We start from the raw sequence: 16890 nt of genomic DNA, 5'->3' as shown, positions 1-16890 counted from the left end.
AATTCTGTGCTTGCAGATAATCTGTTCTGGCATCTTTTGGGGCCCTGAACCAGGAAAGTCACACTGAAATACTGTGAGACCATGAAAATTTCTCCAGATCCAAACCAGTCTCCAGGTGACACAAATGACTGCAGCAACCTCCAACAACGCAGCAAAGACAAGGTTTGCTGTGTTCTCTTTGTCATTGTGGGTTTGTAATTCAGACTCACAGAGGAGCTTGAGTTGGAAGGGGCCTTAAAGACCCTCTAGATCCAACCCCTCTGCCATGGGCAGGGACACCTTCCACTAGACCAGGTGGCTCAGAGCCCCTGCGAGGTTTGGAAAATACCCAAGGACACCTTTTCCTCTGTTTTGCAAGGTCAGATTTCCATGCTCACTTTCACAGATGGCTCCAGTCTCACACAGAACATTGCTGATTGGTCACTCTTATCTCCACAGCCCAGGAGAGATCCTGTTTTGGATGGCTCTCACTGCTCTCAAGGCCCCAGGGACCAGCCACTGCCTCTCCTCCTTCTGCTTTCCCTTCCAGGATCAGAGATTTCCTGCTGCTTCCTCCACACCTGAGACAACTGGAGGAGATGAGGGGCTGAGGATGTGGCTTCTGACAGAGAGTTGATAACGCTCAGCTGAGTATTTTATTCTCCTGCCACTAAGCTGTCAGGCTGCTGCTGAAGTTCCTCCTGCTTGGAAAGGGCTGGTGTGAGCAGCAGGAATTGTTGCTGGCTGGAACTTTTCCAAGAGCTGAACAAAAGAAGCATTTTGTGGAAGGCCACCAGCTGCCCTTGGTCAGCAGCACAAGGTGTGAGGTCCCCTTTGAAGGCCATCCCTGCACAAGGACAGCCTGGCCTTCTCCAGTGCCCAGAGCACCTTCCAGGCTTTCGGACCGGCCTCGTCCCTCACTCCGGAGAAGCAGGTTGCTGTTGGAACTCTCATATCCACAGTTTCTGGCTGGATTGCCGTGTAGTACCACAGACAGCCCTGGAGACACCAGTACAGACTCCATCTGCAATAAAAGGGGACTTTGTTTCAGCTTTTCCCTTGGACCAGCGTGCAGCAAGCCCACCTGGGCCTCATTCAGGTCTGTCTGGGCTGGTAGTCAGCTTCTGCTGGGAATTTAAAGCTTTTACCCTACTTTCCACAGCAAATAGTGGAGCAAACCCAGCTGCACCAACCCCCAAATTTCACTCTAAAAACCACACTTTTCATTTTCCTCTATTCAAGCCTTGAAGAAAACAAACTTTACTTGAGTGAGCTGGAGGCACAGTGTCCTCCAAGATCATTCTTGAGTAGGACAATATTGCAGGGGAAGACTGGCAAACCCAGAGTTTACTGGTGCTTAGGAAGCTTTGCCAAACCTTCCCACGTGCGGTGCTCTTGCACCCTCCTGAGCTCCTGGAGCCCTCACTCAGCTCAGGCACAGTTTGGACAGAAGGGGATGGTTCCGTCTGTCACACGTGGAGACTGGAGGAGGGAAGACTTTGCAAACACTGCCACGAGGGCAGGGCTGTTTTCATTGATGGTGCCAAGGTAGTATATCATCTTTGATTAAATGTGAGGTGCTGAAGGGCAAAAATTCTCAGTGATAAGGAGAGAGTGTCTCCACTCACACAGCGAGGTAAGTGAAGGGGAAAGAGCAATCTGTATTTCATGGGAGGTGTTCAGTTTTTAACAAAACATTTTTGCAGAAGAGTGCCTAGGCCGGGGTGATTCAGAGCATTTTATCAGCCTCACAGAGTATCCCCACATCTGCTTTGCCACATTTTCTCTTTTTTTTTCATTGTGAATGATTTCTCCTGCCAGGGTTGCTCCTGCTTGGAGTTCTACTCTCAGTGGAGCCCCGGAGTTTTCTCAGCTGCCTCTGCAGCGAGTTCTGAGCCAACGTGGGGCTCTGCTGCCAGCCCAAATCTGCCCTTCCCCTGCCCAGCCTGAGTGCAGGTGGGGCAGGTGCTGGGCATGGCAGGAGATTTGCACGGCCAAAATCCTCCAGTATTTACATCTGCCCATCGCTTTGGGTAGCACAAATCCGAGAACACCCATCGCAGCTGACAAACGGCATTTCTTGCAGATTGCTACACTAGCACTGCTGATCCACAAATACACGAGAATCAATTTCAGTTGCAAAATGTCATTTATTACAAAGTGCTACACCCACACCGACAATGCAGAACTATACAAATCTCAATTTAGGTTAAAAACAGGAATTTATTATATTATTACAACCTGTCTATGTAATAATATATAAATACCAACTTCAGTTTATTTATTGCCAACCTCCACAACAACTCACTATACACAAATATCAATAAGGTGTTTAACAACTTAATTTATTACCTATTACTACAAGGATTAGGCCCATCTAGGAATACAAAAATATCTCCATAGATATGTAAATAGAATTATATCTAGAAACAGATAAATATACATATAAAAATAGACATATACCTATACTAATACCAATATTCCTATTTTAAAAGCCATATAACAAAAATTATATCAAAAGAGATACCTACACAAGTTTACCCACAGGAAATAGAAATTAACACAGATATAACAATATCCATGTATACACAGATAAATTTATAAACATATATGTAATTTCAAAACAAATATATATACATAGCATACATTCATAACAAAATAAACATACATAAATATAAGAATATACACATGGAAATAAACACATACAAATAGCAAGCCACATATGGAAATACACATGTAATAATCCCTGTCTACATTCAAGTCCGTTTATCTGTAAACAGAACATCAGGCAGAGGGATCCCAGCTGCCCCATCTTCAAAGCCTCTCGCTCGGTCTCCTCCTCCCGTGCAGAGCAGCTCTCCTGGACAGGGACAGGGACAGCAGATGGGACATCTGGCAAGCAATGGGAACACGGAGTGAGTGTGGGGACGTTTCCCTTGGCAGCAGCTGCGCTTCCATCAGGGCAGAGGAAATGTCAGAGCCTCCCCAGGGGGTCAGAAAGAGAAAGCAGCCGGGCAGGCCGGGCTGTGGTGAGCGCAGCCGTAGCGGGACTGTCCCGCAGCCCCGGCAGCCCGGCAGAGCCGGCACAGCTCCCGGGCCCTGCGGCACAGCTGCCTTGCCCAAGGACAGCCCCTGTGCCAGCCGGGGCAGCTGCGCTGAGCAGCCCCAGCACGGGCAGGGCCCGCTCCTGCCCCGCCGGGCAGTGCCCACGGCCACAGCCCACGGCAGCCTCAGCCCCACCTGCCTCCCCGGGCCTGTGGCCTCAGCGGGGCTCTCTCCAGGCTGGCAGCAGCAGGGCCCCGTTCACTGCTCTTGCTGCTGGCCTTCAGCTCCTCCCTGCTGGCTCCCATCAGTCTCCGGCTGTCCTCAAGGTCTTCATGGCAGCTGTGGCAAAAGTGGAGGCTCTGGAATTGCTTCCAAGGCCTGGCAGAGCTGCGGCCCCGGAGCCCTCTGTGCTCCCTGCTGGCCCCCTCCATCCCCTCAGCCTCGCCATGCTCTCGGTGAAGCCCCAGCCCCCTTCAGTTTCTTCAGCCCCTCACAGTCCTCTCACCCCCCTCAGTCCCTTCTGATCCATCCCGTCCCCTGAGACCCACCACCCTGCCACCCTGTGCCACTTCCCTGTCACCTCAGTGCCACCAAGGCCCTCAGCTGCCCCACAGCCCTCAGCCCCAGCAGCAGCTCAGGGTCACCGTCCCTTCAGCGCCACGGCCCCCTCAGTCCCCTCAGTCTCACCGTCCTTCAGCAGCTCCTCAGGGACAGTGCCTGGGGCCAGCGGCAGCTCCCACCGCTCCAGGGACAGCCGGGGCTGGAAGTGCTGCTCCGCCAGCTCGGACCCAGCACAGGGACAGGGGACACTGGGGGCAGGGGGGAAAAGCAAGAGGTGAAAAAGGCAGCTGAGGAGGGAAAGAGCTACAAATGCAGCCTAGGCTTGCACAAACAGCAATCCTTCCATCAATGTCTCCAACTAAACATTCCTATTCCTCTTACTATATAACTATACACACTTATAAATCCAACTTCATACATATATATATTTTTTACTCTACACATATAAAAATCTAACTCTGAAAATCTATAAATGTAAATATATAACAAAATATAATTATATCCCATCTATAACTATATACACATCAATATATGCCCATATAAATAGAACACTATCATCTATAAATGGAATTATAACCACTAATAAATAGAACCACAGAAATTTATAAACGTATCTACAAACAGAGGAGCTCTACCTGCCTGATGGTCACAGGCTCTCCCCTGTCTCTTCCTGCCATGCAGGGCAGCCCTCCTGGAGATGTTGGTCAGATGGCATCTGGGAAGCAAAGGGAATGCTCAGTCAATATTGGCCCTGTCCTTCTACCAGGGGCTGTCAAAGATGGCCTGACAGGCAGACTCTCACTTGGCAATTCGAAGCAATCTGTCCTCAAAAGAACAGGGACCATTCCAAGTGTTCAAAAGTGTGTTTCAAAACACTGAAGTATCTTGATAAAGTCTAAGCCCCTGCAGTGCAAAGGGCACCCAGGAGAGCTTGAAACACAGACAGCCCCAGCTGCCACAAGGAAGCCCAGCCTTGTTCTTTCTCTGAGCTGACAGAGACACCTCAGTCCTCACTGAAATGGCTGAAGCTGAAGGTGCTGGGAGCTGAGTCATGAACCAGCTCCATTACCTGCCATCTACAAACTGCCCTCTGCAGTGAGCAGCAGCTGCTCCAACTTGATCATCAGCTCTGGCAGGAACGGCTGGGAGGGACAGAGCTCCCTACGAGGTCTGCAGGCTGCACCAGCTTGGCTAAGGGATGGATGCAAAGTGCTCCCTCTCTCCTCTTAGGCCTCCCTAATCAAGGGTCATTCAAGCTTTTCCTTCTGATACTGGAGTTACCGTGATTTTTCAATTACTTGGCCTCTGATGTTGTGCTCCTTGTTTTTCTTGTGGGTCACGACCACTGGTACTACATTTAGTCAGTGATTTGGACTTCTACCCTGAATTTTTGCTCTTTTTTTTCCCCTGCTCGTTCAAGTGTCGCTCAGCCTAGCCTCCCCTGGCACCCTGCAGTAAATTTATCCACCAGCTTCAGCACAAAACTGGGACACCCGGCTTGGTGACACAACTCCCACAAGGTCAGGTTTATTCCCTGCTCTCTGCCCCAGCAGAGGACTCCGTGTCAGACCCTCTGGAGAAGTGTGGAGGGCAGGGCTCAGGCAGGTTGTGCCCGTTCAGGATTTGAACTAAAGGCACCAGGAAGCACCAACCCTGCTCAGAGCAGCCATCTCACAGCTCTCTAAACCAGTGGGGGCTCTGTCCTTACCAGGCTCCTCGGGCTCCTGGGAACTGTTCCTGCAGCTCTCGGTGCCAGATGAAGCTTCCTCTGCTGCAGCTCTGTTCACAGGCTCCCCTCCTGAAGAATCAGGGGCAACACCAACATTGCCCTGAGCAGAAAAACAGAAAGAAAGGAACCCAAAGATCATTCACTATTTTGCTGGAATCATATGAGGGATACAATAACTGTCCTTCTCCACTCCCAAAGGACATGGAGCACAGAGGAGGGAACACTGCCCACACGGTTCACATGACAAGCCTTTTAAACTCAGGATTCAGGGGGCTAAGGTGAAACTGAAGCTCTTACAAAATGACCTTTGAGACAAAACATGAACACAGAAAACCAGAAGACACCAAGTGAGGGGACATGCCCCCACGCTCTGACCCTGCCTTATCCCAGAGCTGTGAGAAATCAGCCAACACAAAGCCAGGGGCTCTCCTTGCTGCCAGCACGGCTGCCAGCCCTGCCCAGGGCTGTGTGCTGCAAACCCACAGGCAAAGCACACATTTCTGCCTGGCAGTCTCAGCACCCCCAGCGAAGCGCTCACACAGCCCATCACAAGGTGCTGCTTCTCCGAGCCCTCTGCTGCTGCCCCGCGTGTGTCGTCCAGGCAAACATGGATGCACCCAGGCTATTTCCAGGATCACATTTGTGATCAGTGGCAAAAATCGGTAAATCATTAGGGCAGGGAAAAAAACCAACCCAAAAGACAGGAAAAGCCAGACAACCAAGTAGTGTTTCCATTCCTATACTCTATACTGAGGAAGCAAATGTCCACAATGAAGCAAATTACCTTTGGACACAAAGATATTCTCCCTATGACCAGTTTCATAATATTCATCTCTTCTGCCATAGTCCGTCCACCAGAACCCTAAAGATTCTAAAGATGGTTCCAAGCCTGCAATGTTTCCTTTTATTATGGAATAAAAAGCTTCTCTAAGCTGCTATGTGTGACTTTACAGAAGACAAAAGTCATGCCACTTGAGAATAAGGCATTGGCAAATCCAAAAAATCCCACTCTCCCCCTTGAGTCATAATCACAAATTTACTGCAGGCAATGGGTCAGCACATCAACAGAAAGAGAGACATTCTTTGGCCAACACGTGTAATAATCTGCAAAAGGACAGAGAGCTGCAGCTGCAGCCCAGCCCTTGCTTTGCCTTGGCCTTCCCACCCAAAAGAGGCACAGCCCACATCTGCTGCAGCTGCAACAGAGGCACCTCTGGCATGCCCCTCCCTGCACGGGACACTTGGCCTTCAGTGCCACTTCTCCAAACACTCTTCTCCTCTTTCCCAGCAAGTAAAACCTCTTCTTCATTTCTTCTTCATCTCCTCTTTTAGAAATCTTTATTTACCAAGAATAATTCAATAACTAAATAATAATGAAATAAGTTCAATTCAAGAAGCCTTTGCTTCTCAACCGTGTAACAAGGTTCAAAAGCTCTCAGTCCAGCCCCTTTTATCCCCATCCAATGGAATTACCTGTGCAGAGGGAGATCTTTCAGACAGGGACCTCCTGATCTCCCAAATCATTTTCTCTACGGCAAGGCCCAGATCTGCTGGTGGCCATTCCTCCTCCCCAGGTGCGTTCTGTGCTGAGCTGGAGGCCGTCCATGCTGCACAGGCTGCACTGCCGGGTGGAGTGCTGGGCCCTGAAGTGCCCGGGGTGGCTGCAAGAATCCAAACACATTGGTCAGGCTCCACAACGTGGCTGTGGGACACAGAGCTCTAGTGCTGCTGTGGATCAAACATCACGGGAAGCACACAGCAAAACCAGGCAGAGAATCTTTTGGCCTCCTAGGTGCCCCTTCCTAGTAGGCTTGACAACTTCTGGCCGAGAATGACAGAGCCTTGTGGGAAAATACTTCAAACGGTCACTTTTCAGGACCTTTTGGAAAAACAAGGCTACAACTCTTTTCCTACCTCGTGCGTAGGTAGCTGGGGGCTGCTGCTCCCTGTGGAGCTGCTGGAAGCTGCAGGGCTGGATGGCGAGCACCTCCCGCTCGGCCGGAGGCAGCTGCTCCCCGTAGAGCTCCTGCAGGCGGCTGCGGGGCCCCTCCCGCCCGAGCGGCTGCGGCTCCCCGTGGAGCCCGAGCAAGTGGCAGGGCGGGATGCCGAGCACCGCCCGCTCGGCCGGCGGCGGCCGCTCCCCGTAGAGCTCCTGGAAGCGGCTCGGCCCCTCCCGCCGGGCCGGCAGCGGCCGCTCCCTGTGCAGCAGGTGGAAGCCGCAGGGCGGGCGCCGGGCGAGCAGCGGCCGCTCCCCGGGGTGCTGCTGGAGGCGGCCGGGCCGGGGGCTGCGCAGCTCGCGCCCGTCCGGCAGCGCCCGCTCCCTGTGCAGCTGCTCACCTCTTGCCTGGCACCAGCTGCTGTGAGCACCACAGAGACACAGGATTTTAGCCTCCAAAGACCTCTGTGGTTTAACTCCCTCATCTGTGTGTCACAGGGCCCAGAAGATCCGCTCTCTGGTGCAGGGAGCTGGCAAGTCATCTATTTAGCACTTTCCTGGCTAAATAATGCAAGAGGTAAGAATGGGAGAGTGGACAGCAAAGTCCAGCTTCATAATTTCTGGTAAGATCAGATGAAAATACTGAGGACTTATTTTAACGTGAGAATAGGGAATAGTTTTAATATTCAATATGATTAATTTACAACAAATTCTAAGGATATTAGCTGTACATACACCATGTTTCTTTCCCTGGATGATCATTTATCCACATAACATTGCAAACCAACAATTAGAGCAGCATTCCCTGTGCTCTGATAATACTCTCTGGTGTTCCCAGGCTCAGGATGCTCAAGTGAACGATGTGTGGGCTGTGCAGCGGCTGAGCGAGGCTGTAACAGCATCGTGGAGTCATGAAGCATCATGCAGGAAAGCCTGGGGCTCCTGTGCCAATAGAGTTTCAGGGCAAAACTTGTAGTAAGCTGGTGTTTTCTTGCTTCCAGTCTTTTCCTCCTGGCTCTTAAATTGTGGCCAGAGGATGAGGTTGGTTGTGGCCTGGTTTATCTGCAGTTCCAAAGCAATGCATCACTCTGCAGTCCTGTGAGGGAAGCCTTTGGTATCTTTCCAGTCTTTAGTTTTCCTCAATTATTCATCTGAGGGTTGCTTAATTGCTGAGTCTCCTGCTTTTAGATAATATGGGGAGGCGTGAAGGAATGCTGTTCAGACACAAACTGTTCCCTTCTCAGCTTCAAAGGGCAAATAGAAATTCTCTCCCTGTTCTGTCTCTCGGGCTGCGGTGACACCGATGGCTCTTGCTGAGCTCTTGCCAAGGCTGTAGCCAGGGCACAGCCCTTTCCCATCTCCTCCTGGGCAGCAGGAGAACTCTGGGACTGGTTTTGAGAGCTGTGTCCTGAGAGGAGTGCAGGCAATGCGTGCAGGCGGAACCTGGGGTGGATTCTGTGCATCCTATTTCAGCAGACATTGACTACAGCCTGCTGCAGAGTGAGACAGTTCCTGGTGTCTGTGTAACCAGGTACTTGGTCAGATGTTGAGAAGAAATTCCTCCCTGTGAGGGTGAGCAGGCCCTGGCACAGGGTGCCCAGAGCAGCTGTGGCTGCCCCTGGATCCCTGGCGGTGCCCAAGGCCAGGCTGGACACTGGGGCTTGGAGCAGCCTGGGACAGTGGGAGGTGTCCCTGCCATGACAGGGGTGGCACTGGGTGGGCTTTGAGGTCCCTCCAGCCCAAACCAGTCTGTGATTCTGTGATTATTCTGTCTTTATTTTCACTTGTGAATTGATTCCAAGTTTACAGTGGTTTCAATGCCTGAAACCACTCACTGAGCCTGCTCCGTTCCTGTGTGAACCTGGAGGAGGAGATGGTGAGCACGCAGCTTACAGTCCTGCTGCCCTTTCTCCCAAAACTATAAACACCAGGCTTTTCTCAAGTTTTCTATTTTCATTCCACTCTCACCCATCAAAGTCTTGCCTATTTGTCAGTCCTTGAATAAGTCCCATTTCTCTCTGGCATGCTGGGAATGTGCAGGATTTCTGCTGGGTGCCTTGATGCCTATAGGTTTTGGGGTCAATGAGCTTATGCAGAGCTGTGATCATGCTGGAGGTCAAACCTTGTCTTTAAAGAGTCAGGAAGAGCAGTAAGGAGGATTTTAAGTTCCTCACAGCAGAAGCTGTGTCCACTTGGCACCTACAGCCATTCCAAGGCAGACTGTGAAGTCTCCAGAACAGTTTGATGATGCAGTGTTAAAACAACTTTCTGCCAGTGCTGGTAAACTGCCACGGCTTGGCTGAACTACCTATAGCTAAAGAAGCACATATGAATTTGCATTTTCAGAGGGAATTTTCCGTGAAGTTTGAATGCGCTTTTTTAGTGACAGCAGCCTATTCAACACTGCCTTGGCTCACCTGAAGCACTCTTGGCTTTCACTGAGTGTCCATGTTCACATTGTGGCTGTTGAATTATCAGAGAAGCTGTTCCTTGTTCTCCAAGAAACTGTTCTGAATTCTCCACTAAATGCTAAGCAGAGCTCTCTTGTGCTGCCATTTTTGGTGAGGTTTCAAATGGTTTATTTTTGTGCTATGATGAATTTTGATAATTGCTATAAGTATGCTATTAGTCAAAATGAGGGAGAAAGAAATCCAATTATTAAACTAGACTGCTGTGACTGGAATCTACAGCTGATACATTAAAGCCCAACTGTCATGCTTAATAAATAACTCAACCCGCGGGCAATACTGGAAGAGAAAATTAACATTAATAATGAGATAACTGATCATTATTTCTTTTTCCTCCTACCATTCAAAAAATATGTTGCAGTATATCAATAAAACAATAATTTTACGTCATATACACTGCATGCTTTCAGCAGTGCTTTGCTATCTCCTGCTTTCCCAACACCACTTTTATGGAATTAATGCTTTTTTCCAAGTTTCCTTTGCTGCCTCGGGCTGTGTAAGGCCTGAGAGAGCCAGTACAGGTTGCAAATGTTACTCAAAATGCCCTGTTTGCATCTGAACCCAAGAGGAATGATCCACATCCCCACTGACAGGTACCTATTTGTGAGGACTTTCCGAGCACTCTGAAGCTTCTGATTCAGCTTCTCACTCAGCACAGCTCCTCCTCCTGCTGCAGCCGAAATCTTGGCATTGTGGTAGAGTAAATGCCCCTCAGGCCCAGTGGGTTGGGAGACAGTTCTCTGCGCAGTAAGGCACCTGCCCACCCTGAAAGTTGTGCTGATATCACCTGGAAAGCCCCACCTTTGGTGGAGAAGCTTCATGACCAAGCTTTTCCCCAAATTATTTCAGAAAATGGTGTCTTTCAGTGATAAATGTTTTTGCAGAGAGGATGGATAGGTTCTGCTTAAGCAGTGCCCTCAGTCACATGTGGGGGCAACGTCACAGGCTGTGCCACCCAACCAAGCCCAGCAGGCCGGGAGGAGAGCCCGGGGGCAGCAGGAAGCTGAGAGAAGGCCCTGCCCTAGAACTGAGGGAGTTCCACCAGAAGCAAACAAAGATGGTAACTTGAAGAGATTCCCACTGTATTCAAAGTTTGTCTGGGAAGACTAAGACGTGAGCTTGTCAAAAATCCCAGGAAATATCTGGGAAAGGGTTTTATGTGTGTTGGTAATGACTAGGTACAAAGCTCCTGCGGGGAAAGAGCCTCTGCAGCAGGCTGGCTGGCTGAAGGGGTCTTACTTCTTCCTAGAATAAAGATTACCACTGAAATGCAATTTTATTTTTTATTGTAAAAGGGGGAAATATTTTCCAGAACTCTAAAACTAGTTTCAAAAATAGAGATGTGTTGTGGAAACATAAACAAAACATTTGGGGATTTCTCTCTACAAAAGATATTTCTAAATATTTCTAAGAATGAAAAGTGAAGACAAAATGTGGTCACTTGTTCTCTCGATTCTAAAACTACTTACAAAAATCTTTAAACACTATACTAATTGGGAAGATATATTTGGGGATGTCTCTCTACAGAAAAACTATTTTGAAATATTTCTACAAATTTCTAATTTCTAAAACTCAAAAACTAAGCAAATGGGGTTGCTTTTTCTCAGGAGCCCCATGCTGCTGCCTGCCCCTGGGCTCCCCCAGCCCTCGGGACCCCGCCTCTGGTCACAGCAGCCCCTGCCTGGCTCCTGCCTGCCCACACCGTGGGCATCGATGGCTACTTCTGGCCATGCAGCTCAGCCTGCGCTGCTGCCGGCTGGGCTTTGCTGCTGCTGCCACCCAAACACTGGGGTGACGGCCCCTTCCTATTTGCAACAACAGAAGGGGCCATCACTTAGCCTGGCAGAGAGCGGGCATAACTTCAGTGTTGTTTAGAGGGCAGGACCAGGGGGTTCAGGGGCAGAGGAAATGACATGTTGGACTCAAGATGGGCTGGAGGGTGCTGGGCTGCTCCTGGGGTCTATAGAAGAAGTTGGGATGGGACAGAGGAGGATCAAAAGGAGATGGAAGAAGCTTGTGGATATATACATGTGGAGAGGAGGTGGCAGTGGGATCTCCAGGAGAATAGGAGATTTCCTTGTCGATGGCTGTTCTGGAGTCTTTATCTCAGAACTCTTGACAGGGCTACCCAGGCCCTTCTAACTGCTGGAGGAGCTGCCCCTGCTGTTTGGGTGTGACGTGCAGCCACCATCTTACAACTCTTGTCCAGAGGTGGAACAGTGGAGAGAGGAGGTGGCTGAGGCCCCAGCCGCCAGTGGCACACAGGGAGCCTCCTGCACAGCAGGGCCCAGAGCTGGCAAGGCTCCCCAGCACGGCTGGAGCTGCTGGCACAGCTTGGCCCAGCTGCACAGCTGTCCCTCAAGGCCCCGGCCAGCAGGGCACGGCTCTGGGCAGGCTCCCTGGCCAGGAGCGGGCCCCAGAGCGCCTCTGCCTTTCAAGGGCAATCTCGTCCCTGCTCTTGCTCCTCCCCACCGTGCTTTGCCTCCACCCTGTGCCCCTGGGGCTGCTCTTGGCCAGGCAGCCTCAGTGGGAGCCAGCACTGGCTGCAGCCCTAGCGGGCCCCCAGGACAAGGCCGAGCAATTAGGAGGCCAATGAAAGCTCTGGGCAGCAGCAGAACCCTCAGCAGGGTTCTTTGGACAATCATGGACTGGCCACACCTACACTGCAGCCTCACTGGGAATGTTTCCTATGTACAGCAGACTTTCAAAAGAAGCTGTTTGAGGGAAAGCTGAACTAAACACTCACCCTTTTCTCTTCCAGCAAGTCCAAATTCGGACAGAGCATAGGATGAAGATCATCTCCAAAACAAGCAGGCCTGCCAGTAACACTAGCCAGAAGCCTGTTCCCTTACAGAAACCCTTTCCAAGGCCCGTCTGGGAATCAGGAACATGTTCTGTGGTTCCAGCTGCACCTGTGGGAGCAATGGGGAGCGTCAGCCCGTGCTGTGCTGCACTGCTGAGCTGGCAGCATGGTGGATGCAGGCAGGACGTTCTCCGTTTCCCCCAGAGCTGGAGCCTGCAGGCACCTTGCCGCCCCTTGGCACAGGCTGTGCCACCCAACAAAGCCCAGCAGGCCGAGAGGAGAGGCCGGGGGTAGCGCAACTTCTTGGGCAGTCGCTGCTTGGAGGGACACAGGCAAAACCCATCCCTGAGCAGCCACTGCCAGCCCTGGCCCTCCCTGCTCTGTGACAGCTCCCCCAGCCCCAGGGAACTAACTGACACAAACTCTACAGCCAGAAAAGAGTGGGTGGCTCCATAATTGCTCCTTTTCAGGTCTGGATATATTTTTTGGTTATCCATGGTTGCATTCCAGACACCAACAGAGGTTTGAATCCTCAGTCAGGCTGGACCAAAGGCTTTTTGTTCCTGCAGCCCAGAATTAAGCAGGGCACTGCATCCTTGGATATTGACCAGCCAGGACAGAAAAGGTTTTAAAGAGATAATAAGACATCACTGTGTGTATGCTTTCATGCTAATTATATTTTCAGAGCTGAGAAAAACACTTAGGTTTGTTAGGAGGAAGCATTGCTAGAGATGTCAGTCTTTAATATTCGTAACTCATTGTTTATTGTCCCATCATTTTAATGGGAAAACAAAAGTGTTATTTCTGTGAAGATAATTTTAAAAGAGTAATTTCAATATCCTTGCTAGAGATCATTGCAAACATCTTTCTATTAGCTGTTATTGTTGCTGCTTGTCATCACGAGCCTTTAACTGCTTTTAAAATAAAGAACTCTTCAAACAAACCCCACAAATTGTCACATTATATTGTTGGGCTTATGTGAGGGATCTGAGATGAGCTCTCTCACATTGTGAAAGCTCTAAGGAGTGCTTTGAGTGTTAAAAGATTTGGTTTTCTTTGATTAATCCCCAGGCTCCATTGGGGTTAACACCTGTTTCATACAAAGGTAAAACAGGAAAAATAAAATGAGTTTGAGTCAATTCCAGTTTGTATCTAGCTGTATTTGAGAGTGGTACATCAGAGAAGAGTAGAGAGTGCTACAAACACTCTGTAGCAGTCTCTGATCTATTACTACTCTAGCAATGCCTAGAAACAATACTAAAACCTGGGAGAAACCCCCAAAACTGGCCTTGGTCACATTTTCTGTTCTCTCTGTCCCACAGGGGAAGTGAAATTTCACCTCCACCCAAGCGAGCTGCAGGGCCCTGCGTGCAGGGGAGGGCTGTTGGCAATTTCCACTTTGGATCTGGGTTTAGGGCTGGGTTATGGTTCAAAGCAGCTGCTGGAGACTTTAAGAGAAAATAATTCAGTTCTGGCCTTCTAAATAGTCGTCTACAGTGATCTCAGATGAAACAGAAAAAACACAAGGGAGATCCTAAAATCTGTTCCCCACTCTCCTACAGCACTGGAGAAGGAGCCGAGGGCAGGGGCTCCAAGAAAGCTCAGAAACTGTGTGAGGATACAGTGAATTTTGCTGAATTCTCTGCAGTAGCAAGCATTCATTCCAACTGGGGATGTAGAACAATCACCAAAATTGCTCATGAAGACCAAGTTGACTTGAGTTATGGCTGGCGGGCACATTGTTCCAAGAGAAATTTCCAGCAAATTTCAACATTTTGTATTTACAGTGCAGGCATGGTGTTTGATGTGGGAATGTTCCTTTTGTGGTACAACCTTTCGCTGGTCAGATTTTGGTTAAGAGAATGTTTAAGCAGTTGAACAAAGCAGTTATGGGAGGCAAAGTGCTTTTGCTTTGTGTGATTGGTCAAAAAACTCATAAAGTAAGTTGTAACATTAAGTTCTTTGTCTGCTGCCTGGGATGTGAGCTGCTGGCATCTTCCCATTGTCATACCCATGTAATGAGGGACGTTGGTGCTCGAGTCACCTTTCCCTGGGGCTGTGAACGAGCTCCAAAGGCACCCTCAGCTTTGGCTGCGACCGGGCCGTGCAAGGGTAAACCTAAGAATTGGCAGGTTAGGCAAACTAAAAATCAGGCAGTTGTTTTTCCTGACTGACGGAGTCAGGCACGACCCGGATTCTTAGGCCGAGGTATCGTGTGTTCAAGTCCCAATAGATGTAAGACCTGATGTTGGGAAAGTTGGGCAATCAAGAGATCGGGCAGTTGTTTCAGTATAAAGTCCTGAGCATTGGGCAGAAATTTGAAGTTCGGTGGAGGAGGCTGAAGCTCCTCAGAGGAGTTTTTTTTGAAATTACCTGTCAGTAGAGGCACCTTTGGGATTTTTTGCTATTGAGATCTGAAAAATGGGAGGGTGTAATAGTAAAAAGACCGGCAAGAGGCTGAGGTATATACATCCCAATAGTCCCTTAGGAGAACTGTTAGTAAAAGGGGATTCTATAGAGGCCACAGAAGGATTAGATAAAGTGAAAATGATCCACTACTGTGTAGAAGTCTGGCCAGAATTAGAGTTGCAAGGAGGATGGCCTTGGTGTGGGACAAAGGATAAGTGGATGTGCCAACAACTAAATAATTATCTGACAGCTCGAGGGGATATTGATCCTGAGCAATTACTGTATATATCTTGCTGGGTAAAGAGTGCTGTTGAAGATGAAGAAGGTGCAAATTTGTAAGGTACAGAGGAAGAAAGAGGGGAATGAAGGAGGGGATGATAGGACTAGTAGAAGATGGGACCCCCTGGATTATTTGCCTCCTTCTGCCCCTCCACCTTATAATCCTTTTCTTCAAGCACCTCAAATGGCAGGTCTGGTTCTTCCCCCGGCTGCCATCTCATTACCACCTGCTCCAACTCCTCCTTCTACCTCTTCAGCTTCCCCTATGATAAACCCAGTATCTCCTCCAGTTCCTTCTGCAGCACCACAAGCGCCTACTCCACCTGCTGCATTCTCCACCCCTTCTCCAGCTCCACTTAATATCCACACAGGCTCTTCTCCCCCTCCTATTGCTGTCCCTTTACCTCCTCCTAGTTGGGACACAAATGCCTCCTCGCCCAGTAAACAGCTATCAGCAAATACATCTGCTGATGGGCAGAACGTTCAGGGTAACCCAGATGTCCCTCAAAGTAGTTTGGCATCTGAAGATGGGCCTTACTGTAGCACCAGATCCAAGACCTCCAAGGCAGAGAGACTGTTTCCCCTCAGAGAGGTTCCTATGGGAGGATTAGCAGGAGGTGTTGGCTTTGTGAATGCTCCCCTAACTGCTTCTGAGGTGAGAGGATTCAAGAAGCCGGGGCAGGGCTTGCAGCTCCCCTGGGAGCTGGAAAAGGGAATAACTGCAGAAGGTTTATAGGAGCACTGTACCATGAGGATGCCATGAGGTTTTTGTTGGCAAATTGCCTCTGTCAGTTTCCCCCCACAGCCATGTCTTGGCAGTCCTCCTTCTGCTCCTGCTCTGGCCACAAAGGCTGCAAGGTGATGAGGTTATTTCTCCTTTCACTGGGCCTCAATTTTTCAGAGCTGATCAGTATCTGATGGAATGAACAGGTGACTGCTTTGAGCTGCTGATGATAAAAACAGGCACATCTTCTCCTGAAGTTAATGAATCAATTAGGCTTCACTGTGGTACAGCCAATTGGGATTTAGATGTGATGATCTTTTTTCCAAATTTCTCATGTAAATATTGCATTATTCAAAATGATTATTTGTCCAAACTTCTCTTGTACATATTGCATTTCTTGAACGTTCTTAAGGCGTTCATTCCTCTTCTTTTTTGTTTTTTAAGAATGAGATGCATGTCTTTTGTTATGATGAAACATCATAGCAAAATAATACATGCAGTGGACAAGAAACTTACAGCAATTAGGAATAATTTGGATACAACAATCAGGAATATTTCAAGTAACAGACAAAGCTAACAACATAGGTGGAATTAGGTAAATAGCAATCTCTGCAATAACGTACCAACATCCCAGAGTCTGCAAACAGCTGACAAACCTCGATTCAGTGGAGACTTGGATCATTATTTCCAGATAATAATTCCCAAACTCTCTTTCAAAAATAGTTCAACTATCATGTCTAGAGGGACAAATTGCCAAGTCAAAGCAACTCAAATCTAGCTTTGATGCAGAAAACATCTGGGTCTGTTGGCAAATTCCCATCCAGGTAGAGCTAAGGTCTGGCCACTACCCAAGCTCTAAGTGGGAGAGAATTCCTTAAATGTAATTTAAAACAAGGATCTTGGGAATAGCACTTAGGAGTAAAGGTCTAGGGGTGACAGACTAATGAACCATCCAAG

Source organism: Melospiza melodia, unplaced genomic scaffold, assembly GCF_035770615.1.
Source record: "Melospiza melodia melodia isolate bMelMel2 unplaced genomic scaffold, bMelMel2.pri scaffold_35, whole genome shotgun sequence".
NCBI lineage: Eukaryota > Metazoa > Chordata > Aves > Passeriformes > Passerellidae > Melospiza > Melospiza melodia.
The sequence above is the reverse complement of the archived record's forward strand: the minus strand, read 5'-3'. Positions refer to the sequence as shown.